Genomic DNA, 27386 nt, shown 5'->3' with positions numbered 1-27386 from the left:
CACACACACACACACACACACACACACACACACACACACACACACACACACACACTTAACTGCAGTGAGAAGAGAACCCCCACATAAGTACACTACCTACAGATCACAGTACTTTATGCATGCACCACAGTACAACTCTGATTTTACAAGAGTGCAAGTGAACTTATAGTAGATGATATAAACAGCCCATGTGGGACATAAGATGTTGGGTGGGCTGCATGAAATGGATCTATATGAATCCGCAGGAATCAGAATACTGTCAATCCATGGTATTGCAGCAGTAGCTGTGGAATACACACTGCTTCTCTTCTGTCTAGACACACACTTACATACATGCATTTGACCTCAGTGAGAACAGAATCCCTACCTAAGTACACAGACTACAGAATACAGTACTTTACGCCTGTGTCACAGCACAAGTCTGACTCTTACAAGAGTGCAGGTGAACTTACAGTAGATGAGATCAGCAGGCCATAAGGGACACAAGATGTTGGGAGATCTGCATAGGTTCATAGTTTAATAGGTTCATAGGAGGTTGCTAGCCTAATGGCCCTAGGGTGTTTAGAAGTCTAACTGTGTAAAAACACAAGTACCCTTATTAAGCATAGTTGGATGGTCATTTTTTAGCAGAACAATTTTGTGGGCAGCACCAACTGGCCCTATCCATGAGGGTGCCACCCCAGAGATGACTTTACAATCACCCAACCAGTAGTCAAGGTTGCACTTGAACTGAGTCACTGAGGAGCATACCTCTCAACTGTACAGATTTTTCATAGAAAGTTCATATTTTTGCCCCATATTTTTGGTCTATTCCCAATAAAATTTGTGATTTTCTGAGTATTTGTGGCAAATCAGAGAGGACTGAATTCACAAAATAATGACAAGCTTTTGACTTTCAGACTTCATATACTTGAAAAAATGCACGGTAACACAACACCTTTAATTCTAGCAACTCTCTAAGTTTATAACAGCAATATTTAAAATTTGTCCCTACTTTTGGTGTTTTATCCCCCCATTATTTTTGGCTTTGTCCAGATTTTTTTGTGCTAAGAGGCTGAGAGGTATGCTGAGGAGCATTGATTCACACGCAGTGTATTCATTAAATATTTAATTCACAGCTGATGGCATGCATAATTGGAGCCAATCATTTTTTTATTTTTTACAAGTTATTCTTGTCCCATTTGATTTACATAAGCCCAGTATTTCCAGACAGGCAGGGTCTGAGACTGTGACTCTACGGCAGGCATAGGTCATGTCTCAACAGTCTGCATGATACTGAGTATAGTGACTGGTCTTTCAATCTTTTCACATATGTCATGTTTGGAGGCCCTAGGAGTCTCCCAGGAACAAACCTGTATTTTCTCCAATTGCTGCAGGTGTCTGGTGAGGTACAGAGTAAAGGGAACATTGTATTCAATTAGTGGTCTGACAATGGTAGAATACAGCAGAGGTATGACCACCCTGGTCTTTCATGTGATGTTCATTTGTATAATATGTACAATGCAGAATGAGTGTGTCATCACCATGGACACATAGCGATGAAAGTTTACATTGCTATCAACATGTGTTCCCAAGTCTCACAACAATGACTTTGAGCTTAGAGTGGTGCTATGTATATCATTCTTAGTAGGAGTACTTTATTGCCAAAGGGGACAATGAGGCATTGTATGCTTTAGGGTTCAGTCCATGAGTTTGGTACCAATCACTTGTGTGTGGCAGCCCCTTCTGCAATATGTTACCATCACTGAGGACTCTATATTAGTGCATCCAGTTACCAGTCATCTGCAGTCTTGGTAAACCACAGGCCATCTACCATTGCCTGTGCTTCAAGGAAGTAGTTTTCAAAGGGTTGAGGGCCTAGCACAGACCCTTGTATTATTCTAATGGTAAGTGTCTAGTGGTGGAAGTGCAGTCCCCAACTTTGAGAGTGTTTGTTCTGTCAGTGAGCCAGTTGCCTATCCATCTACTACTGTATGGCTTAATTGCTACATGGGAGATCTTCAGTATGACACATGAATGGAGGATAGTTTCAAAGGCCTTGGATAACTCAACATAGGTGGTATGTTCTGTTATCCCACATCCAGGTCTTTGGTATCAGTATCCAAGAAATCCACAAGTTTCAATAAGCAAGATCTATCCTTGACAAAAACAAAATGAGTGGGGTCAAGTGTGTCGAGGGTCATCTATGTCCCTGTAGACATGGTCCATGCTGATTGCTTCCCTAGCCATGCAGATAAGGCGTTTTTAGGTGTATGGCTCAATAGTTGTAGTTATGCATGTTACCATGTTGATGTGCATTGAATAGCACACAGCATTTGATAATTTCATTTTGCACTGTGGTTAATATATGTGTGGAAAAAGCACTGAAGCACCAGGGTTGCAGTGCATGGGGGGGGGGGGGTGCAACACATGGATGTATTGTAAATATGTGACATGTTGTTAGAACAGGGCCCTCAGTTTGTAATGTGTCCACATGCAATTTCATGTCATACAGAGGAAATGGGCAGTAAACAGCAGTAATACAGCATAATATGTACATTTCCATAATGTGGTGAGCAGTGGTTTTGTGTGACATTAGCAAAGTGCATACTCATGCAAGATACACTTCGTTGCACATAGCTAATCCGTGCACAAAAGTGAGCCATATTGACAAAGTCTGACAGTTAGTATTGAGTCTATGAAATACACCCACTGCTTAGCTGACTCTGTGGCAGCAAGTGTTAATGTAGTGATACATTCCTTTTTGGGGCCAGATGGTACTGGGTTTGAATACTTTTAAAGACTTTTCATTACAGAGTGATACTGCAATGACATTAATTGTGTATGCAAGATTTGTAGCTGTGTGTTGACATAGCACAGTGGTGTTAAGTGGCTTTGTGCAGGAGTAACCACAGCTGTTTATAGCCACTCACTACTGTTACATGTTGGTGTGCGATGTGCACCTATGTACAGTCAGCCCAAAACATTAAGGGATTCTATTTTTTGACCAGATTAAAATGGTGAAATGGGGCAGATAGAAAAGTGATGAAATGGGGAGCAAGCAAGGGGAAGAACAAAGGGAAAGCAGGACAAGAATGTGCAGGAGGGAGGTAGGAAAGAACCATAACTATCCATTTCTTTAACAGTGTAAACTGTACATATGTGCAAAATATTAACTGAATTTTGACTGTCACCTCCAGAAAGTGGGGTGACCACAACACAATCATGTTGTATAGCCAATTAGACCCAATCAAGTGTGTCAAGAGGACAAGTGTGCAAAATGAAGAGCAATGTATTGGACAATTTTTTGTTATTTTGTTTTGTTTTGTTTTCTTGTGGGACAGGTGCCCATTTAATTTTTATTTCAGAGACAAAAGAAAGTTGGGGAGGATACGTAAGTATGTCTGGGTCAGGTAAGTTGGGTAAGTGAGGAAGTAATTGCAGAAAAACAAGACAAGAGACAGGGATGGTGATGGGCACATATGGTTGGGGGGCACCATGATTGGGGTGAGGATCAGGACATCCTAAACCCACAGTTATTAAGCTGGGAGACAGTGAGAGTCAAGTCCTTACCCACTGGACTTTCATCATTGCCACCTCATTCTGCCAGTGGCTGGAGTGCTTGACATTTCCTCATCCTCTTCCTAGTACTATGAAAAATGAGAGAGAGCAGCCTCTCCAGCCAATGAAGGCATGCACCAATGGTGGTGGTGCACAACCCTGTGCACCATCCCTAGCAACTGGGTGCGGGTGATAAAATCACCACCTCCACCTTGCTCCAAGAGGGTACCACTGGACCAGCCTTCAGGCCAGGACTACCAGAGGGTCCAGGTAGTGCAGGGGCAGCAGAAGCAGTGCTGTCATGTTGGCTCTCATATGTGCTGGGCATAGGGGCTGGAGCTGATGGGGTGGGCAGGCTGATCCAGTGGGGCTGGCCTACCCCACTGTGCTGTGGAGCATTTAGTGATGTGGTACACATGGATATTATGGACATGTTTTGATGACACATAATAAAATTAAAAAATGAAACAATTAATTGTTTTACAATAAAATAACATAAAAATAAAATACAAACAATATTCATAAAATAAATAAAATGACACACTTTTTTTAAATAGTATGAAATAAAATAAAATTAAAATACAAAAAGAGAGATAAGGGTTGGAGTGAGAGAAACAAAAGAGAGAGTATTAGTACCTTCATATGTGACATACACTGCATTAATACAATTATTTGACTACATTAGCTTAACTTTTACATTTAAGACTACCACCTCCTAATAGATGGACACTACACTACAGATTGCAGCAAGTAATTATTAAAATGTGCATGTATTGCACATATGTGTTTTCCAGTTGTACAGATTACAGTTTACAGCAGGGCATTTGTGCCACTGGTCTAGATGTTTTACTTTAATGTAAATATTATGTAAGTAATACCAGTTATTGTATAGTTGTGAAGTGTGATATTTGAACCCACAAACTGTGACAAAAGTCTAATTTTGTACTCTTGGTTTGTGCTACAGAATAATGCATGCATACTTGTTGTTACAGTTGAGATATGCATGCTTAGTTTCATGAAACTCTGTAAAATACCCAAAAAGCTATCGTTAACATTTAATGCTACAATAACACTACTCTTCTGCTGCATGCATAAAACATGCTTGCTTCATTCTCACCAATCTAGCCCCATGGGTTCTGACATTGGCCTACTGATCCATGGCAGCTTTGGAGAAAACAGAACAGAACTGGATACCATCATGAATACCAGTCTTGTCTGTATTCAGCTTTCTAAGTCTTACAAGTACTGTCTGTAGATTATACTTATACAGGTGTGGGATGTCCTCAGTAATATATTCCTCAATACAATGGTCAAGTGTATCCCTCTTCCTCCTCTGTAGGTTATTATAATGATGCCTATATTGTTTTCTAGTGCACAGGAATCCAGTGGCACTGGATACAGCCTGGGCTAAACTATCCAATGCCTAAGACTTGTACTGGGAGACAGAATAGTCCCCTTTCCCTGTGGTTCTTAAACAGGAGTCCAGTGAATATCCTGGACTCCTGGAAACCCCACCTCTGTGTCCTAAACCTGTCACCTTCCCCCAAATACCCGCCATGTGTACCACGGATCTAGAGAAATGGAGAGTGATGCTTTCCCACCATTTCCAGTTATTGTGTTTACTGGAGTGCACACACTAGTTGGCGCTGCTACTCTCTGCTTACCATCACACAAATATGTTGCTCAGGAGTGCGTACCCCCGAGCAACCAGCTTACGGGATGGTAAGTGGAGAGCAGTAGTGCCAAGTAGTGAAACTTTACATAATTACAATTACAATTGCAAGGTTAGTGGATGTACAGGCAGTTGTGTATGTGTCTTAGGCAAATGTAAAGGCCATGGTAGTCCATATAGTAGAATTATACTTACAGAACTATAGTACACAGTATCCCAGCAATCATACATCTAATAATAAATGTGATAATGTAGAGATAAATGAATAAATAACTGACAACAATATTAGTGTCTCATCCCTCTTCATATAATTAATATCAGCTCCACTATCTCAAGTGTTATAAGTGAGAGCAACAATAATGGGAAGTGGAACAACAGTAAAAGTGCATTGATATCCTGCATTCAAACCCAGGACCATGTGTATAGAAGTCTTACACTTACACCTGTTGCCACAAGAAGGTTGAAATAACACTTGTCTATCTTTCAGTTCATTGCTATAAACTGCAATTTCACAACAGTGAAAAAAAGGTTGCACACTCTGTACTAGAACCCAGAACAATGTGTACTCTAGCCCTATGCTCACACCTGCTGCCACAGGACTAGTTACATGACATTCCATAATTTAATAATCATTCTTAAGGTCTCTCTGTTAAGTGCCATGCAATGCCACGTAGTGGGTGTACTCAGTGAGCAAAATAATGAATTGAAAATATCCTGTGTTTGTTTTTGGCTGTCCGAGTCCGGTCTGCTTCCTGGGTGGTCGAGTTGTTCAGTTTGCACATTGTCACGCTTTGCACAAATGAGATAAGCACAGCCAAACTCGCCATTCATTTTCTTCATTCCAGTGATTGCACTATGCACCACATTGCGCAAATACTGCACCCCCCCAAAAAAAAGTAACACAAAGACAAAAAAAGAAAAAATTAGCCATTTCACAGGTATACATGATTGCCAATATGTGAAAATGAAATGCACTCTAATAAATGTGTACAAATCAGACAAACAATGAAAAACAAGCAAAAGAAACAGAAAAAAATGGCAAGCCCTGAATGTACGTCAAGTCTGGGAAAGTAAATCAAGAAGTTCTTTTTGTAAAACACTTGCTCTCGCTAGTTGTAATGTAAGGAACACCACCAAATGAAGCGAGCTGAATACTAAAGCCAGTAATGTTTCAAGGACATTTCCTTTGATAGCACTTTTAGCAGCATTTCAAAGATGGTCTGTAAGCAAAATGTGTTATTTGCCTGTTCTTTTGGGGGGGAGCAATGCTGAGTCACTGTTATGGTACAAACAAGGATAGACTTGTTTTAGGTGGGAGCAAAGATGAGTTACTCTTTGGGCACAAACAAGGATATGCTATTGTTATTGTCCTTGTTTTGCATCCTGCCTGTTGTACATATTTCACATCTCTGGACTGTTTTATGTTTCTACAGTAAGTAATACTAAGCAGCTACCTTTTTTGTTTTATCTGGAAACAGTTATTTTGTAGTTATGTGATGCATATGTGTATTATCCTTCTGTTGTCTTTTAGAACACCTAGGAGTATGCCACTCAGGCATGTCAAGCCTTGGAAACCCCTTTTCATCAATGCTGTAATGAGGTGATGCTGGAAGTCTTTAGGCAACACAGTGCTTTTCTACTTGAAATGGGACATTGAGATATGTCACACAGGATGCAAATTTGGTGCCAGATGGTTGATGATGTGAATGCTGTGGGTGGCCATGTCAGGACATATGAGCAGGTGCACCACAGGGCCACTGCCATGATCACTTCTGCATGGAGGAGAGCAATTGCAGTGGGCCTTGACCGGATGGGCACCAGGGGAGGGCCTGCTAGGAAACCACCACTAACACTCAATGAAGAGTTCTTGGCCAATATCAGGGATCCAGACAGCTCACAGGCTTACAGGAGAGTGCAGTACAGCATGACTGGGATATCGGAGCAACAATTTTCAGAGACAGCAAGCATGTCACAGGAGGAACTTCTAGGTAGGCTTTGGTATCTCAACAGTTGAATACTTTTGTATAGTAAAACAACTGAAATCAATATGTTACTTTGTGTCACATGGGGGGAATGTAGATTGCTACAGTTATTAGCTTAGGTTGGAGATGTCAGGCATGTTCTTGTTGAAACTATATTTAATGGACATATAAAGCGGTAAAAGCATTAGCCCTGCCATGATGTTGCCCTTACAGTTTGCTTAACTTCTCCAAGGATCATCTGGCTTGCTGAGGGGAATATCACCTGCAGATATTAAGTCAAATATTTTTATGTCAGTACTGCTGCGCAACTTAAGTGTGATGTTGATGTCAAGCCTGTTGTGTGTATTGCTGTACTGTCTGTAATTGTGGCAGCACTGTTAATTTGCTGGCACATTTTGGACTATAATAGTGTAGGTATTAATTTTTTCCTGTGTTTCTTGCTTTTTATCACAGGTGATCATGACAGTGGAAGTGTGGGCCCACTGCCACCTGATGTCAGTGTATCGGCAGACTCTGATGATGATGGTGTCCAAACAGACGCACAGTCAGAGGATGAAGAGGTTGAATCTGACACGGAGGTTGGCATACAGCCATTCCTGCATTTCCATCGGACACAGCCAGTAGGTCTACAACTATCCATTCCAGTGAGCTCTCAGATATTGGACAGGTGGAGGGTGGGAGGGCGAGGCCCTAGCGCAGCTTCAGCGCCTGTTGATGCTGGTGGTAGCCTATGTGTGGGCAAGGTGCCATGCAGGAGGGTTGATAGGGGTGCTTGGGGGGGGGCTGCTGTTCCTCCTCCACCTAGTGCAAGTGTTACTTCTTGTGCCACTCAGTATATGTTTGGAGACATCATGGAGGTACAGGCATGTTCCCACAGATACTCCAGACAAATGTTCATTGTTGTAGAATTGGCACAGACTGACATGTGTGACTGCCTCCACTATGTTGCCATGAGGAGTATCTGTGATGGACTGAGGGATGTCTATAATGGAACGAGCAATGTCCGTGCCCAATCATGGTTTCATAGTGATAGTACTTCCACTGCTTCATCAGTGAGTGTGCTGTCCACACCCAGATATGGGGTCATGGTCCTAGGCATCCCTGTGAAGGGAGCTCATCCTGCAGACATCAGTCATGTTCAGATAGCAGCAGTGCATCTGATCATTGGTGTGGATGTGCCAGTGCAACTCCTGATAGAGCCAGTCGTGTTGGTTGGGGATGACAATAATGAACTCCCACCTCTACAATGCATGGCTCACACCTGTCCAACATACCAAGACATAGAGCCAGCATAGTTCTTGGCTTTGTTCATGCAAACACTCACACATCAATTTCACCTGGAGGAACCCTACAGACAAACACACATCAGTTACATGGTTCAACTCATTTTGTCTCACTGGCCATTTGTTGGTTTATCCAAATGTCTGCCTGCTTCTCTTTCTTACTCACATACACTCAATGATCTTTTTGTGTCAGACTAGGCCTCCTGCCTCCCCACACAACACCATGTGCAAGTGATGATAACTGTGCAATATCCTTGTTTTCTATCTTTTGGATATTGTGTCTGATGCTTAGGGTGCATAGCTAACTTAAAGTGCTTAGTATATCTGCATTTCTGGTGTTGAACTGGTAATTTTACCTTTGACTTATATTGGCCTTGGAAAGTTACATAATTTATAGCATCAACATTTCCCAACTTTATTCTGAATGATCATGTGATGGTTGTGAAGTTAGAAACTACAATGTGTATTTTACTTTCTAACTTCCCTCTTTAATGATTTTTCAGTACAAATGTATGGTGCTAAACTGAGGCCATGCAGTGACCATCACAACTTTTGAGGGGTATGACTATGTGAATCTTTGATGCCTGAGCCCTACTACTTAATAATGAACACATATAAGTCACACAGGTCTGTGCTGTCACATGTTAAGATCGTTTCTGTAAAAAAAACTCCCACCTTTTTACTTGCTTACATTACCAATTAGTGAAATAGAAGGATATTCTACTCATTCTTATTATTACACAATACACTCCAGGTTCGAGATTTACCTTGTAAATGCAGCAGTTGACATTGTGGAAATTTAGAGGTGACTCTGGCTAATGCAAGCAGTACACAGCCAATACATGGGGAGGTAAAGGTTAAGTGAGTTCCTGGCATCAATGTTACTATATGTATGTGTGTATGAGGAAGGTTTTAGGCCCCTAGGTGATCAGTGAGTGTGCTATGCGTTATCTCTAAGCCAAGGCAAGGGTATACTGAGCATGCCCATGTCTGCCTACACCCACAGCAGCTGGTGGTTCTCCCTTTGATTCCTCATCTGCCTGTGGCTGTGGTGAACTTGGCATTGGTGGTGAGATGTCTGCCCCTTCCCCTTGTTGATCCTATCTGTGGATTGTACTGCAGGGCTCCCTCAGATGTATCTAGGCACCATCACCGTGACTTCAACAGCAAAAACACACACATTCTATGATATTTATAGTTTGAGCATGTACCTCATTATGGTGTTCTTCCGTGGGCATGTGTGCATTTGTTATGGGTGTCATCAGCCACAGTTACAGTGCATAGCCTGGATCCCCAAGTAAATGACCCTTTGAGATATCCCCCCCTAGCAAACATCTGCCAGATATGTGAGTCATGGTAACTTCCAGGCTTGCCAGTTCACACATTCAAGATGATTCCCTTGACATTCCACACATCTTGGCAGTTGATAGAGTGGTAGCCCTTTCTGTTTATGTAGAGCCTACCCTGTTCCCCTGGGTGATGCCTTAAGTTCTATATCTGTCTAATCTATGGCACCCAGCACTTCAGGGTAGTATGCTACATGGTAAAACTCATGCATATTTCTGGCCTTCTCCTCAGAATAATGAGGAAAATATATGAGGTCACTGGCATGTTGGAGCATAACATTCAGGAATTGGTGGAGGATCCTGAATGCTGATGCCTGTGACACCCCTAGCATGTCTTCTGTTGGTCTCTGAAAGGTACCTGATGCTAAGATTCTAAGTGCTATACATATCTTTGTCTCCACTGAGATGGGTTCTCCTCAGTTGGTTCTGTCTCTGAGTAGAGGACAGCAGAGGTCACAGAGTTCCTTTAGTGTGTCCCTATCCACCCTATAACAATGTACAATTTCCCAAGTCCTGTAGGCAGTGAAAAGTTAAATGAGGCCTAAAAATTCTTCTCCTTCTCTGCCTAAGCCTATTGGCAGCAGCAGCAGAACTGGCTTCAGCCTGTAGCACATACAAATGAATTAAAGCAGCAGCAGCCCCTAACAGTCTGTCCATGTAGACTCCTTTCCATGGCTGTATTCCAAAAGTTTTTGAATTCACAGGAAAAAACAGGACAGAGTCTACACAGTTGCTTTATAGCTCATTGAATAGCTCCACCATGTTGGATTAATTGATTAGCATGCAATTCAATTGTTTATGCTGTAATTAGTATGCCACAATGTTTAGCTTGTTTGCACAGGGGGTGCCACCTCTAAATGGTGCTTACTGACTCCAAAACTCATTGCTATCATGTGTGCATAGAAAATGACTGTGTAGGGTATATTGAATCCCTCTGATAGTCTTTCAAAAGCAGGTTCCAGTGGCTTTAGTTTGCGTGCCTTCACTGCCAGCATGATAGTTTGTATTATGCTTGGTTTTCATTGTGGGTACTGCGATGAAGTTCTGCTCAGTATGGTGAGTAAAACAATGCTCTAAAATACTTCTTTTCTAATTTGCCACTACAACAGAAGCAAAAATCCTCTATACTTTATCACAATATATATATATATATATATATATATATATATATATATATATATATATTTGCCATGGCTACGATACCATGCTTTCATACAACTTAAGCTGTAAGATAAAATTCAGAGGTGTGCTGCACTGTAAACTCAGATGTTATAAGTGCAGTCTTAGATGTACTATGTAGTAGAATAAACTTTTGTTATTATCTTAAGGATATAATGATATCCGAAAGGTGGACAGAGAGATCACCTTTCAAAAACAGGACTCTGGCGTTAGTTCATGTGCATTCATTACCACAGTCTGACATTTTAGATTATACTCAGCATTGATTGTGGGTAGTGTGGGAACGTCTGTGCAGAATGTTGAAAGCAATAATGGCCAACAATGCCTCTTTACTGAACTGTCAATACATCAAAAATAAAAATTCTATTTATTTTCCTAAAAACAAAAGTTTTTTTGTTGGACATGTGCATCCCTTCCCCCATTTAGACTAATGTACAGTAAACCATATCACAAGCACATTATGTCACATAGGTGTTTCTACAACTGGAATGATCAGCTAACTGCATTTTGTAGCTAAGAGTCATGGTATAGTACTCTGAGAAATTTTTCATAATATGTCTTATGGCTAAAGAGAAATAGTCTATTATTTTTTACTACCACAAGAAGCCTTATTTGGCAATCTGGCTGCTCTAATATTGCCATTTATTACAGAAAAAAAGAATGTATATTTTACATTTTTTCAAGATGATGCAGTATGTATGTATGTATCTGAATTGTTATTATGAGTTAGTGCCTATCAAATCAGAAATAAAAATAACACTTTTTTCTAGTTAAATGTAAAATTTCCTGTCATTTTTATATGTTATAGCAAAATATGAATGGCGTACATGCTCTGGGAGGCACTCCAGTATTTGAGATAATGTGTTACTTTTCCTAAAAGCATATGTCTATGAAAAGCAAAATATAAATGGGCCTTTGCATGAAAACTTTATAAGAATATCTTGAAGTAGTAAAGATATACTGTCATTTGAAATAATGATAGAACTCATGCCAGAACGATATTAGTAAATTGACAGAGTACAACTCTTTTACAACAGTCAGATAAAAATAAATATGTTGCTTTCACTTCCATTTAGAGTATAAGTAAAAGCTATCAGAAACATAAATGAATGATGCTAAAGGGATTTCTGATTAAAAGTCACAGCCTTCTCTCTATAAAATGGCCTTTTCACTCTTTGTATATACTGCGACATAAACATTCCATTTTTTTTTCTGTTGTTAAAATTCAGGGTGTAGCTCTTCCTTTGTCTTTAAGAATAGCAGCCTTATCCACTGGTGTCTTATAGATTCATATATTAGTATCATTCATTGAAAATCTCATGCTCTGGGACTCAGAAAGGGACTGTTTCCATAATCAGTGCAATTCAGAGGCATGTAAAGACCTCATTATCAGCTAATCTGCATGTATCTGAATCACTGGCATTTAACACTAGTGCAAACCAGCACTTTCCTAAGGCATGCACCTCTAGCAGCCCATGCATCACATTGACACATGCATCCACCCTCATTCACTATGTGAAATACATTCACATATTCAGCACCCCCCACACCCCCCAACACACACACACACACACACACACACACACACTCACTGACATACTTCTTACCTGTTCCCTCAGCTGACATAACTTGCCTGATGTATTCTCTTTATTTTTGTCCCTGCCCTCATAAATCATGGATCCTTAAAATCAGTCAATAATGCCATACATTACAGTTTCATTCTTCTTATTGCCTGGACAGGGCATTGTGATGACAGACCCGTTGCTCTATTATCTTTTTGAGTCAAATGAACACTTTAAAACTTCTCCCTAGTGCTGCCTAGTGTTCCTCTCAGCTTTGACCTGAAGGCCTTAGCATGGCTATATGTGGGTACAGCGCCCTCCCCTCCCCTCACATGGACACACATTCATCCCTCTCAACTGTCTCTGAATTAATAGAACAGTTCTGATTTTCACATTTATACATTTCCTTCCCCTCATACCTCACCAACCACTGCAATCAATCAGTAATGCCAGGCATTAGAATATCATGCTTCCTATACAAAGCTCTCCTTAGCTAGTGTAGATGGTGAAGGTTCTGGTTTGATAACAAGCCACTTTATTTGTTAAGAATGTAGGATTGGAATCTTGCGAACGGTTTTAACTTTTTTTCTAGGATCCCTGGAATCAAGTGGTAGTGTAGAGAACATACACTCTGCTAAGGAGTTGGTCTGCATGTTGAAAGTACAGGGTTTGAACTTTTTTTCCCCTGTTCTTATTTTGGCCTACTTTTACATCTTTGGTGTCTATTATTCCCTTCACCCATATGTCTTTTGTGCTATAAAAAGTGTTGTTCTCTTAACTTTGTATGTATCTTTGTAAGAGTATAGTGCTGTCCCCTAATACTGCAGGATTCTTTCACTAGTCTAGGGGAATTTAGAGGTATGACACCCCTACACACACACACACACACACACACACACACACACACACACACACACACACACACACGCACACACACGCGCACACACGCACACACACACACACACACACACACACACACACACACACACACACACAGCCCACCCTTACCTGACTGCAGTCATAGATATACTTAGGTGGCCGCGGTGGTGCACTGGTTAGCATTGCTGCCTCACAACAAGAGGTTCTCTGGTTTGATCCTTGACTGGGGTGCCTTCTGTGTGGAGTCTGCATGTCCTCCCTGTGGTCATGTGGGTTTCCTCCAGGTGCTCCGGTTTCCTCCCACATCCCAAAGACATGCTGTAGGTGGATTGGACACTCTAAATTAGCCCTAGGCATGCGTGTGTGTGTGTGTGTGTGTGTGTGTGTGTGTGTGTGTGTGTGTGTGTGTGTGTGTGTGTGTGTGTGTGCCTTCAGTGGAAGGTTGGGTGCTGGGCTGGAAACTTGACACTGTAAAAAACTTCACTGCCAATCATGAGCAGACAGGTGATCTGCTGTGGTGACCCTTAACCGGGAAAAGCTGGAAGAAGAAGTCATGGATCCACTTGCACATTCTCATACACATTGAGAAACACACACATATAAACACATCCACACACATCTACTCTACCTGCCTATCTGAAAATAAACCCTCGTACTCTGATCACTCTGGCAAACATACAGTTTTACACACACACAAACACACACACACACACACACACACACACACACACATATACCTTCCCTACCTACCTATCTCAAAATTAAACACCCTGATGTAATCACTCAGACAAACACACACACACAACCTCACCACTACTAGTCTGCTAAATTCCTGGCACTTACATCTACCATGACTTCACCCTTTGAAATAAATGGCTGAATGTGAACTTTTGGTTGTGTTCAGGCAGGGATAAATTACAGTGCTGCACTTCTTCATGTTGTAATGGGGTGGGGCTGTCTCTGAATCGTAAGTGGTACCACAAGTGGCAAAATGGGATTTCCACTTGCAGTAAACTTTCTGAATCTCTTCCTTGTTGAACTGGTTTGGAGATGTATAAATACTTAGTCTTGTCTTGTTTTTTAATAATCACAATTTTTGTTAATTTTTTTTATATAAAACACCAGCTAAAGGGCAAAGGCAAAAGCATTCCAACAGGGGAAAACAATGACTATAAAGTGAGCCAGATATCACCACTGCTAACAGCTATATCAATCACCTATATTTTAAAACAGTTACTCAATAAAATGTCATATAATAATTAAAACAGTGATTGTGTACCACAGACATAGTACCAAAATAGTATACAAACATAGTACAGTAAGCATGAAGTCCTCCATGTGGGCATTCTAAGATATGTCACCACAGGAAGTAATGACCAGAAATAAGAACAACTTGGTCTGTCTGTTTCACTGCTAAGTTTTTAATACAGCATTAGAAACTTCTTTGAGAATTTACGCATTCGCATAAGACATTTATCAAAAGATTGTTTTTCTTCTGACTAGATTATATGGAGTACCTGGCAACAAATTATCCAATTCATAGTCAGCATGAAACATGTTGCACTTACAAGTTTGTCTATCAGATAAGACCAGACAGCCTGAATAGATTTGCATGACCAAAACATATAAAATACATCCAAAGTAGAACTGCCTCCACAGATACCACATGCAGATGAATAATTTTGCCTGTAACAGCTAATTTGTGAGGAGTCAGGTAGGCATTATGTAACAGTGTGAGTAGCTGATGCAGGAACATGAAAAAAGGCAGAATTTTATAATCAAAGCTGTAAACTGTTTCCTGTGCCAGGCAAAACATTTTCTTTTCCTTTAGTAAAGAAAGCCAATAGTTCAAATATCTGATATCAGAGCAGCACACAGTTGTACAGAAAAGAAAAAAAGATTTTGTTTCTCTAACAGGATACTCTAGCCAAGTATCGATCAATTCAACTTTATTAGACATCTGAAAAGGTGTGAACATTTTTGCACCTGAAATTTTTCTTTAGTTCAGTGGTAAAGTGGCAGAAACATTACAAATATTTTACAATTAAATAATTCAACTTACCCTACTATCCAGGGCAAAATAGTTTTCAGCACTAATTTCTTATAGAAACCAAGGCAGTCGAGGAGACATATGGACTGTGTACATTTCATATTTAATCTTTAGAAATATATTATTTCAAACTTTTCAACTACTGGGGAATAGTGGTTGGATGAGCAAACATATTCTATTTTTATCAAATGGCCAGCCATCCAATCTAAAGTATGATCTACCCTTGGGAGCTCACTTATGCTTAAGACAGCAGCTAACCCAGCTTCAACCCAGGAGCTCTGCAGATACAAGTTGAAAAAAATCTGAGATAGAACTGTCTGCTAAGGAAGGCCATAACCTAAACACATATCAAGACTTTTAAACCAAAGATTATGATATGACACACAAATTCTACAAATCTGTAAACTAAGTAAACAGAAATAAGAACATTTTAAGTGTCCTATTAATGATGAGTTAATCTGTATTAGACCTTATTATGGAAAAATGGTGAAATATGACAGAATTGAATAAGAATTATAAGGGACTGTCCCTGCCAGAATGCTGTCTGTAATATCACCTCTAACGAAAGGGTTAGCCAGCAGATCAGAGGTTCAGAGACAACACATGCCAAGGCTTATAACACTGAATAGTGTCACTTTCAGTGTTATAGTTCTCTTCGTAATTAACACTTTCCTGCCTCTAAGATCAGAGAACCACTATTTTATACCTACAAGTCTAATTTCCATAGACCACCAATGTAACCCTACAGACAGCAGAGTGCATAGCCACTCTACATAAAGAAATCCAGTACATGTTGCAATCATCATGCATCTATATCTGCATTCATCTGATGCAAAATGCACCAGCAAGGCTATCTGTGGAGAATACTTGGATACCTGCATTACTGTACTGTTTTTGTAGCACAACCTGCTTAGTTTTGGGGATACTGGCTTTTAAATCCAAAACGCAAAGAATAATAAAAATAGACAGTATCCTGGGGACAGACCTTCTGAAAGTGCTCAGCCATTATGGGATTAACTGAATATATACATGTGAAGTAGTGTGGAAGAAGACAGAAACACAAGATAAACTATTTTGTTAGGATACTATAAAGTAATATGTAACATAAATATGCCATTATATCCAAAATGTAAACTAAAATAAGAAACAGAAAATGTGCAATCTTGCAGAAAATTCACAATAGAAAACATCCTTTTCAAACAGAAACACACACACACACACACACACACATATACACCAATCTTTCTTATAGAAGCTAACTTTCTGTAAAAGTGGGCTTGTCTTTTTTGCCTAGTAGCTATCAGAAAGAACATTATATATTTGTTTATTAAATGGTGGCTTGCCTGGTCAAAGGACCCTTTTTACCAATGACTTTATCAAAGGCTGTCAAAATATACAATGTAACACGTATAAGAAAGCAAAACTGCAGATAAGTGCATATAGCAAAGGACTACATAATTGCATTTCAGAGCTGATAATCCAGTTGATCATTATTTCTAAGTCATAAGATAATAATGAGTAGAACAAACAAACAACATGGATCACTTAACTAGCTGTGTAATAAGAGCATAAGCTGCACTCTCTCAACACATAAGTTCATTGTTCAAAATAATATGCAAAGGCTTTTTTTACTGTTTCTTTTTGCTGTTAGGCAAAGTGGGTTTCTGACTTTACAATATGTCATTTTTATTTTGGCTACTTCAATGGAACTACATTTAAGTCTTATAAAATTGTGTTTGATTTTCTGCATGCTGAGCAACTGTTTAAATTCTTCCTGATTCTAGTTCATGTGGCCCCACCTTCTTTTTTTTTTTTAAAAATATTTTATTACATTTTGAATGGACATGAATTAAAATTATAAATAACACAAAAAACAAATAACATAAATAAAATTATATACAGAGTCCACAACAAAATTTAAGATTAGAAAAGCCCATTAAAACTTTTCCAATAAGTCTCTAAGTTTTAGCCAAGATAGCTTCTTATGTGTGACATTTGATGTCCGATTATGCATAGTTTGTAATTCTTTATTACATACATTTTTGCTAAAGAAATAAATTCAGAAATAAATATGACATTTTTATTTTTCCAATTCAATGTAATGACTTTTCTAGCAAGAGCTAGAATCGACCAAAGAGAGGCACTTATTTTCTTCGTACTGAGTCTGGAAAAGGAACAGTAAACAAAATCAAAGAATTTGTTATTGCACAATTGCCTGACCATAAAGCATTGGCAAAGTTTCAAAATTCTCCCCAAAATGGAATAATCATTTGACACTTTATAAACATATGACACCAATTTGCTTCTAACATTTAATCATACCTCCAGCATGTTTCTTATAAACCAATCCAACTTTATGTGGTGTTAGAAAACTTCTATGTAAAAACTTCCAGGAAAAAAATTCTCCAATAAGGTGACAAAGTTGTATTACTTATAGAGCTCAAAAGTAACTTTTTATTAGTATCTGAGAAGATGTCATTATTAACTTTAGTTGAATAATAACCCACATGATTTAGTTGAATAATCCCAGAATGATGAATCAAACTTGAAAAGTTGCACTGAATAACTCGGTTGTTGCCATGAAATGTGAAAAGGTGTTCTTATTTTCATACTAGAAAAATGCTATGAAAATGATGTTATATAAAAACCTGACTTGATCTGTATAAAAGAGTATTCCTTTAGGCTGTATCATAACAAATAAAGCCCATAATTAACACCATTCTGGAAAGAAATTATTAATATGTACTGTGATACCTTAGTGGCAGAAACCATCTATCAGAGTAGAAACCACCTATTAAATACTGTATGATTGCATACTGTTGTAATAAGGCCTACTTAAACCTTATAGTTTGCCCATTTTACTATATATAAATACGATGTAGATACTATGAAAAAGTTTATAGTTTCATGGTTTCATTCTTTATCAGCTGCACAGGCCTATTATATGAGAATGTTCTATCTCCCATATTCACGTCCAGTTTAGTTTGAAAAACTAAAAATGCCCATACTCTTTGACTTTTTAGTCTCTGATGGAAGTTGATTTTAATATCTAGGTATTATTTGACTTATCCATCTTTGGTGTTTGCTAGTTCTTTTCAATTAACAAAGAGAGGTCCTTTTTCTCTTGTCCTACTATTTGGTGCTTTAATGATTGGGCCTATTTCCTGAAGTCCTCATCCAGAATAGTTCTCATGAAAACACTGTATAATTTAAGCTGTTTTATTCAAAGTAGGTGAGATCAGCAATACTATGCACCTTTTTTGTATATTTCCACTGAACAAATTCCAGTAAATTTACATCGGCCATTGTGAGTTGACAAAAAAAAGATTGTATTCTATTATTGCTCTTGGTGTGGATACAGAAAAGTTCTGTTCAAATCTCTGGATTCCACAATGGGTAATACTAAGCCTTCCTGATACATTTCACTTCCACAGCAGCACAAACAAAATAAATCAAAAGTCCAAAAAAAATTTGTCAGGCTCTAGATGAACAACAGAAAATTTATTGTAGAACAATAAAACAAACAAATAATCCCAGTTAGCACTTTCGTGTCACTCCTATTAACTCTGAGACTTCTTCAGACTGATTTTTTCTGGGCACACCCAAAACTTTACATACTACAAAATCACATGATCAAACCTGTCACATGACTATTTTAAAAATTAAATTTTTTTTTAACATATAAACGTTTCATATATAAACATTTACATCTATTACTTAATGTTTAAGCCTTTTCCTTTTCAAATACATTACACATTTCTCTCTGTTGTTGAGACCTGGTGGAAAGCAGGCATTAAGCCAGACTTGCCAATAATATTCTAGCCAGCCTAGCCCTTCCTCAATATTTACTATATTAAGGCTATTAAGGCTATTAGAAAGTGATTCCAAAACTATAAATTTAAACTCAACCTTACATTTATTCATCTTATAGTGTTTACTCCATGCATTCTTTTCATCCTCCGTTTGAACAGCATACTTATGCTCATATATCTTTCTATATAACTCATGAGTAGTTCTTCCAACATAGAAGGATTTACATTCTACACAAAAACTCAAATACACTATATTTTTAGACTTACAACTGAATAACCCTGGAATTTTTTTTTTTTTTTTCCTCCTATCACTACTTCATCAGTGTCTGTGTAAATATATTTACACATATTACAATTCAGACACTTAAACATTCCACATTTTTGTTTTTTGTCTTTGGGTTTATTCAATTTGCCTTGAAAATAATTTTTATAAATTTTAGCTCTTTTCTGTGTAAACTTTGGCTGATCCCCTAGCTTCTGAAGCAACTCACTATTAGCTCTAAATATACCCCTACTTCCTATTAATTACTTTCTTAATAGCTTTAGAATGCACACTATTTTGTATAGCCATAGATGTTCCATATGTAAACGGAAGTCTCTCATCTAAGATAAGTCCTTTAGTTCTTCCTTCTATTTCTTCTTCTAATATTTTATTTACCTCTATTTCTGGGTACCCCTGTTTATGATTTTATCGCAAAACACATTTGCTTCTTCCATAAAATCTCCTTCTTTTTTCATTAACCTACTTGTTCTAGACAATTGTCCTTTGACTATATTCATTTTTGTCTTTCTTGGGTGCATACTAGAAAAATGTAAATGCATATTGTTTTGTACTTCCTTTTTATATATCCTAGTTGCTAACTTGTTATTTTCTTTGTGCACGGTTAAATCTAAAAAATGAATCTCTTTTCTATTCACATGGTGGGTAAAGTTCAAATATGTGCATATATTATTTATATAAGTGAGGAACTCTTCAAATATTTCATTTGTCCCTCTCCATACAATAAAAACATCATTGATAAATCTCAACATTATTGTAATGTTGTTCTTATATTTACTTTCTAATGCATGCATCATTTCTCATCCATGCATAAAGACATTGGCATAGCCAGTGGCTAGCGCTGCCCCCATCTCAACCCCATTGACATGAACATAAATTTCATCATAAAATGCAGTATCATTATAATTCAGCACAATGTCAATCATTTCCATTAATAACCCCACAGTATTGGGAGAATCCATTCTATTATGTAGTAATTCCATTCTAACTATTTCCATTCCTTCATCATTAGCAATCATCATCTACAAATACTTTATATCAAGCATCACAAGTAAATCTTCTTCATTTACAACCAATCCTGCTATCTTTTTAAGGAAGTCAAAACTATCTTTAACATACATTGCGTTACATTGGAATAACTTTTTGTAGATTTTTATCCACAAAAACAGACATACCTACAGTTTTACTATTAGCACTGGACACAATCGGTCTTAATGGTGGTTCATCCAAGTCCTTATATATCTTGGGTATTCTGAATACTTTACTAATTTTAGGATTCACATTAGAAAGGTTATTTATAGTTCTTTCATCTATCCCTCCTGTAACCAACCATTCTTCCAAGCAGGAATCTATCAGATTGTACCCTTTTTTACCTCACTCATAGTAATTGTTCTATAATACTTTCATCAGATAACATGACCTTCATTTTGGTTTCATAGTCAGTTCTGTCCAGTGCTACAAGTGCTCCCCCTTTGTCTGCTTTGAAAAACAAAATATCATCATTCTTTACTAACTTATCAAAGACTTCCTTTTCACTTTTTGATAAATTACAATATTTAAATTCACTATTATTGTCTAATACTTTTATAATTTGTGTTTCACATGTATATTTAGAAACATTTCCAAATCCTTATGTAAAGGAGGATTATAACAGCTAGGCTTATAAAACTGTAACTTTGTATGTTCTGTCTTATTAAATAAAATATCAAAGTTTAAGAGTCTTACATAGTCTCTCAAGTCATTAATAGTTTGCAATTTATCTGCTCTCTGGGCTGGAGCAAAATTCCAACCCTTGCTCAGCACGTACATTCTTATTTAGATAAAACATGACTGGATAAATTTACTATTTTAAAGTTATCAGTACCTATTATGTTTGATACTGTTTCTTCTGATTCCAATTGTTCCATTTTAGCCCTCTCTTGACGAAATTGTTTTTTTGAAGGCTTCCTGTAGTTATTCCCATTGGCATTACTGCCACTTGCTGTTACTTCTGCCAATGACCTTCCATTGCTGGTAGTTCTCTGGTAAACTTCCACTCCTTGCTGACCATTTTTTTGCATTTACTTGTTGTTGCATATCTGGAAATGCTGTCGCTTTCTCGCCTATATGCAGTTCACTACTGGATATCGCATTTACCCCATGGTGGCTTGTGCTAGGCTCATTCGAGCTTATTTCATTGATATTGTTAGTTCTCTCACCTTTCGCTGTCTTTTTCGGCTTTTTTGTATGTAAACGCTCAGATCTCCTCAACACACTTGTTTCTTTGGGTGTAACACCAACATCTTGCATCATTGTGTCTTGACATATTTCCTTTTGCAATTATAGACCATAGGCTGAAGCCACTTCCCCAGCATAATCCATACGGTCTCTTTCATATTTCTTTACTTTCCTTTTATTTAAGGCAGTATTAAGCTTTTCTAAATTGTCTCGAACAATGCAACACTTCCATATATCAAGGTCCAGTGAGTTCCTAAAGGACTGAGAGTGTTAAATTTACCAGTGGGTTAGAATTTATCTAAAGATCTGGTTAATAAATGGCTAGAAATAAATCAAAAATCAGGTATGCAATATATGGAAGTGTTGCACAGCTACAATGTAGTGAAAATGACTGAACTGTCAAAAAAAGTTTGTGTTAATTTTGCAGAACTTAAAGAGGGCATTTCTTCAGTCAACTTTAATAGTAAAATGCTCACTGTTCATGACAATTTAGAAAAGCTTAATACTTCCTTAAGTAAAAGGAAAGGAAAGAAATATGAAAGAGACCACATGGATTATACTGGGGGAGTGGCTTCAACCTATGGTCTTTTATTTTAGCACAGAAACTACAGCCTCATTCGTTATTCCATGCTTTGAAGTTAATGCATGAAGAACTAGAAAACTATATTATATCTTGTAAATACAGACACATCTATATGCACAGTGGCTAAACTGTGTATAAACATATCACTTACAAGAGTAAATCCTTTCAAGCCCTAGCATTAGGGCTAGAAGCAGTCGAAATACAAATATCACATACTGTGGATATACAAACATCACATACTGTGGAACACTTAAGGAAGGAAGGAGATGGGACATTTCAGTGTGGGGCCATCATACCAGCACTACTGATTTCCCTCCACAAGGATGTCTTATCAGATATCAGTAACCATAAAGACACACAGGGCATTAGGTGTTGTGAGTCTGATAACTAGGGTGAGCCCAATCCACTGGCAACACTGGCATTAACAACAAGCTCTCAGATTTAATCACCAAAGACACATTTCAAGACATTTGTACTCAGAATGAAAGTGATGACACTGAGTACATTATCCTGGTAATCTAAACTGAAATTAAAAAGTGTGTTACAGAAACACTGAATACTGAAAATTCATTTCATGTCTTGTAGACTACAATCATAGGTTCATAGGTTCATAGGTAGGTACTAGGCTATTGGCCCTGGGGCATACATAAGCCCAGCCAAAAAGGTACCCTGGCTTTTTCCACCCAAGCAAATTATTTTCCTGTGCCACTGTCGTGCAGACCCACAGAAGTGATCCTCGGGGTGAATTTCCTATTTCCCATACAATTATCAAGATTTTTCTTGAAGAGTGCTATTGAGGAGCTTTGTTTGATATAGATAGGTAGTTTATTCCAGAGTATGAGAAGTCTCTGGGACAGGAATCTATTCCTCTGGCATGTTCTGTTTATTGTGGTGACAAGGTTTAGGTCCTTAGAGCGTGTAGCTCAGAGGGATTGGGATTTCTTTAAGTGGAACATGTCCAACAGCTCTGAGTTTGACATAGATTTGTATGTTAGGCAGAGATCACCTCTGAGTAGGCTATATGCAACGGAGTAAAGCCAGAGTTTTTTGAGACGGTCTGCGTAGGGCATCTCTTTGAGGCCAAAAATCCTCTTTGTGAGGTATTTCTGTGGCGTTTCCAGTTGTTGTAGATGTCTTGTGAGGTACATACCAAATGGGGCGTTGTACTCCCTAATGGGTCTAATGAGTGATGAGTAGAGTGAAACGATGACCTCTTTTTCTGGATGAGAAACCTTTTGTGATGAGGTGTGTCACGTAGAAGGATTTCCTGACTACTAGATTACATGTGTTATGGGGCATATTACCCCTAACTGGGCTTGTCAAGACACAGCAACTTCATAACTGCCAGCCTATTAAAGCTCTAATATCATCAGTTAGCTTTTTCTAGTTTATGAGCAGTGATCACTTCCTAAACATTTTAAAATTTTCACACACTAAACTGTCCACTTCCAAAGTTTAATACTAGAAAAACAGTGCATTTGTGCAATTCCTGAAAAACAAAAACGTGCAATACAGCATGGATATAAAAGAGCCACATATCTCCAGATGAATCACTTCTATATAAACACAAGATTGAGTTCAAGCAGTGAATGTCAATGAGAAGGACTTGACATAAAGATTTGTGAGCAGTGTGTAAAAATTTATATGATAATACTGGTGGCTATGTTTGGAATTTTATAATACATTTGGGAATGTCAGGTGATACATGTTCTTGGATTTTGGAATGTAAATATTTATTTATTTCATTAGAGCTACAGAATTTTGAACTGTCAGTAATAAGAAGTTGTTTATGGTTGTTTCCTAACCGCTTCCTTCAAAGGCATAGTTAATCATCATAGAACAGAATTGTCTGTGTATACTGCAGCCTGTTTCAAAAGCAAAGAGAGATTATAATTTTGTCTGAAATATTTCTGTCTGTGTGGGTTCATTGTATCTCAGTTGCTACTGCCTTTTTTCCTTCTTTCTGTCTTGGACTGTTATTTTGTACTTTAAAAATGTATCCACCCACCAAGGAATGCATAAAATCAGGGCTACTGCTGTCATTTTTTCACTTTTTATCTGGGATTATTATTTGAACTTTGAGAATTCTAAATGGCAGAGTAAAGTACATCAGGATGCTTGAGTTATACATCCTGAGAGTCATCAATCATAAGTAATTGAAAAATAACATCCACAGATGCAGTAGGTTATTTTTTCAGTCAACAGTCTATCCAAATGAAACATTTTCATATAAAATCAAATATTTTGAAAGTAAAGGATTTTCATTTGCTCATTTGACAAAAATTGTAGCTGATGTCTATCTTTTTAAGTGGTGATCTCACAGCCCTGGTGAGACTGCTGCTATCTTTTCTTTTGCAAAGATGGACTATCCAGACATCAGTTACAATATAATGGTGGTTGGGTTCATTAGAAGAGTGATCGGTATCTGAGCTCTTGCTATAACATTAGCTGTCTGATTTGTGGCCATGAATTTAGGCATGGGGTACTGTTAATGTGTCCTCCCCTGTGCAATATGTATATGTATAAGTACTAAAACAGTATTGCTAATCTTTAGTGTCTATTGATATGGTGGAACAAAAGCCACTAAGCTCTCACTGAGATGGATGGAATCTTGGGGAGTAAGTAATTATAACCCTGCTCTGGAACTGACAGTGTACAGATTACTTGCAACAGAGTGCCTTTGGCATATGCTCAAAATACCAGTCTCCCTCTTACATACATATATGAGTGCAGTAATGTGGATTTGGGCTTTGTAATCCTGGTCTCCTCATCATAAGGAAAATCGATTGTATTATAAATATCAGAGCAAAATACTCCAGTTTCTCTGTATAAAACCAGTCAACTGACCAATGAATCACAACATAAGTAAGCCACAACAGGGATAAACATAGACTTTATCAATCATTTGCTGGATTATCATTCCAAGAAAGTATACGTTATATTTATGGACATCAGAGAAATATATGCCAAACAAAGGAGAACTCAGGAGAGACAAGCATTTTAAAGTAATGCATATGTCAAAACCTCACTGGGTATGTGTTCTGTCACTTAATCAGTTTGCTTTTTAATGGATCAGGTAGGGGTTAATAGTCACATGGGTCAGCTTTTCAATAATGCCATGGTTTGGGGCAGTGTCAAAGGTCTTATACAGACACAGGTAAACAGTGTACACTAAATGGCTATTATCCATTGTTTTACTGACCCCACTAAAAAAAAGGCAATCAGAATCAGTAGACAAAACCTGCACTTTACATAGCCAAATGGAATTAGGTCATGTGACTGCAAACTACCAGTCTCATTAGTTATAATCCCAATTATAATATACACTAGGACTTTAAACTGATACCGATAAGAATAGCCAGAATGCAGTAGTCAGGGTTGGTGGTAGGACCATCCTTGTGTAGAGACTCCACAGTCATTCTTCATCAAAATTTGGGCACATAGCTGGTGGATACACAAAGACTGAATATATCTAAAAGGAACTTGGTGAGACTATAACTACTGCTAAGAGATAACTTGATATGTTGTCAGAATCCACATACCTAGTGTTTCTTGTTTTGGACCTAGAATTTACAATTGCTTGATAAATACTTATGGGGAGGCAGGGAATGTGAAGTAGGGGTAAATGCAGTGAGCAGAGTGAGGAGAAATTGGAAACATATTTGTCTACAAGTAAAGTAGTGATACCTTCAGAATCAGAATAGTTTTTACTACTGAAGATCAGATTTGTACAACATTTATTGTTATAGAATAAAATCTCACTAATGTTCAAAACCATGCAGTCTGATTGGATAGAACAATCATCATGGCCATTGTAAACCCAGAAATGTCTACAGAAATAAGTCTGGCCATGTCAAAGAAAAATACCAGGCTAAACATAATCTGCATTCCATATAAGCAGAAGCTCCACAACACACATAAAATAAATCAAATCTAAAATTATAAAAATATCAACCCAAAAAATATGTAGAAAAAACAGCAATCCTGCTGTATAAGCTGACTTCCATTCAAGTTCCAATCCACAGACTTCACTGAAAGTAACTATGACATCATAATCTGTTGTTTTATGTATGCATAAGTTTTACAGCTGCAGTCTTTATAGTGGTTTTATTACATGCACATTGAAGAGCTTTTTTTTCATTCATTATCAATACAATACCCAACTTAGTTTCCTTAATCTGCTTTCCATGCAGTCTAGCAATGCAAGTATATGCAGTTCTAAATCCAGAGGAGAAAATGATCCCAAGACATCACAAAATGCAATAATAAAAATAAAATGAAAGTGTCACTTTAGCGATGTACTGTACAAGTGTTAGCAGTTACATGCTACATGATGTTTATGTAAGCTATGGCAAAACATTTTTTTCTCACATATGTATACTTACCTATGTTTTGCATTCCATCTGATATCATGTAACTGTATTTTATGTATATTTCAAAACTGGTGCTAAATGTGGAACTTTTCTCCTCAAGCATCCGCTGAAAAAGTGCTTTATCCCAATCAGACTTTCCTGATAAAGATAAATAAATAAGTAAGCAGTTCTTTTTTTAATAATAGCATCATATAATAGCAAAATTGCTCTCTTGCATGGGGGCAGTTCTACATTTACCTGTGGGTGGCTTCATTTGTTTAAGCATATTTTGACCTCATGAGAAAATCATGCTAACTATGGCTAAATCCAGGATTACACAGACATAGCTGTGGATTATTGCTAAATTGTTTTGGCGATTACTAATATAATCAAAGAAGTCCTTGTGATTATCTTTAGACGATGCAGTAATATTCATTTCCTACTTATGCCTTAGCTCCTTAGTGGATATAGTCATGTTTTAATATTTTCTTTAATTTTTTAAATTTTTGCCAAAGGGAAAACAATAGTGTTTGGTCTATATTTATCAGCAGTAGTATGATCAGGGCATGTTTAAAGCTTGGAGATACTGTCTCTGTTGTAACAGATGATTTTTTTTTATGCCACTGTCTTTAAAATTATCAGCCCTATC

Source organism: Protopterus annectens, chromosome 2.part0 (genome assembly GCF_019279795.1).
Source record: "Protopterus annectens isolate FY-2018-M chromosome 2.part0, PAN1.0, whole genome shotgun sequence".
NCBI classification, from domain to species: domain Eukaryota; kingdom Metazoa; phylum Chordata; order Ceratodontiformes; family Protopteridae; genus Protopterus; species Protopterus annectens.
The sequence above is the reverse complement of the archived record's forward strand: the minus strand, read 5'-3'. Positions refer to the sequence as shown.